Below are 1,358 nucleotides of genomic sequence, written 5' to 3'. Positions count from 1 at the left end.
GGTATGAAGTATTTTATTTTATTTTGTATATGAATATCCATTTGTTCCAGGACCATTTGTTGTAAAGACTATCCTTTTTCCACTAGACTGCATTTGCATCTTTGCTGAAAATCAATTGACCATCTATGTGTGGGTCTATTTATAGACTTTCTATTCTCTTCCTTTGATCTATTTGTTTATCTTGATGCCAAGGTGACACTGTCGTGATTACTGTAGTTTTCTAATAATCTTGAAGTTAAGTAGTGTAAGTCCTCCAACTATTTTTTTTTTTATGAATGAGCCAATTTACTAACCCAGCATCTTTTGTTCTAATGCTTCTTGGGAGCTGCCACCTGCCCAGTGCTTCTGTCCAGATCTCTCTGTCCCAGAGGTGTCAGTTTGCGGCCCCCATCTTGGTCCTTTCCCACTATTTTCAGCTCTCCAGGGCTTGGAGGACCCGGCAGGCCGTGCTCTTGGAGCCTTGGCTGAAGTGGCTGAAGTGGCTGGGCATGATGTTTCTCTGACATCCCCCATAGATCTTGGTCGTGGAGCAAACCGCAGCACTGTCGAGGAGGTTCAGGGGCTGCGCTGTGGAAGCAGCTCATGTGTAGAACCAGTTCGTCATAGGGAGTAAGTTCTTTCTGCTTGGCCAGCTTCACAGTCCACCTGTTCATGGACTTGCAGCTTCCTGGACTTTTTGAGGAAGGCTGCGAGAGCTCTGATGAGCTCCTGCTGGTTCACGTCTTTTACAGGAGCTCCAGGCATCCTGCGGCCTCCGCACTGCCAGCCAGGGGAAAGAGCCTTCCAACTTTTTTCTCCCCTTCTTTTTCAAAGTTGTTTTGGCTATTCTAAGTCCATTGCATTTCCATGAGAATTTTAGAGTAAGCTTTTCAATTTCTACAAAAAAAAAAGGCTGTTTGAAATTTGACTGGGCTTGTGTTGGAGTTATAGGTCAATAGGTCAATTGACATCTTAACAGTATTGAGTCTTTTGATCCATGAGCATAGTATATCTCCTCATTTATTATGGTCTTCTTTAATTTCTCTAAGCAGTGTTTTGTAGTTTCCGGTGTATAGGTCTTATATCTCCTTTGTCAGACTTATCCCTACGTCGTTCATTTTTTTTGCTTTTGAGGGCAGGTTCATCGGCCCCAGGCTAGTTTGTTTGTCTGTTTATTTATTTATTTATTTAGAGGAAGATTGGCCCTGAGCTAACATCTGATGCCAATCTTCCTCTTTTTCTTTTTTCTCCCCAAAACCCCAGTACATAGTTGTATATCCTAGTTGTAGGTCGTTCTAGTTCTTCTATGTGGGATGCCGCCTCAGCATGGCTTGATGAGTGGTGAGCAGGTCTGTGCCCAGGATCCAAACCGGCGAACC

General features: G+C 43.6%; 1 pseudogene; it reads right to left on the bottom strand.

The window, feature by feature from the left end:
• Window positions 1-308: 308 nt before the first annotated feature.
• Window positions 309-744, bottom strand: LOC131416710 (small ribosomal subunit protein eS19-like; annotated as a pseudogene).
• Between the last annotated feature and the right edge of the window lie 614 nt (window positions 745-1,358).

The sequence above is a fragment of the Diceros bicornis genome, chromosome 18, assembly GCF_020826845.1.
Source record: "Diceros bicornis minor isolate mBicDic1 chromosome 18, mDicBic1.mat.cur, whole genome shotgun sequence".
NCBI classification, from domain to species: Eukaryota; Metazoa; Chordata; class Mammalia; order Perissodactyla; family Rhinocerotidae; genus Diceros; species Diceros bicornis.
Note: the sequence above shows the minus strand (reverse complement) of the source record. Positions and strands in the feature narration are given on the sequence as shown.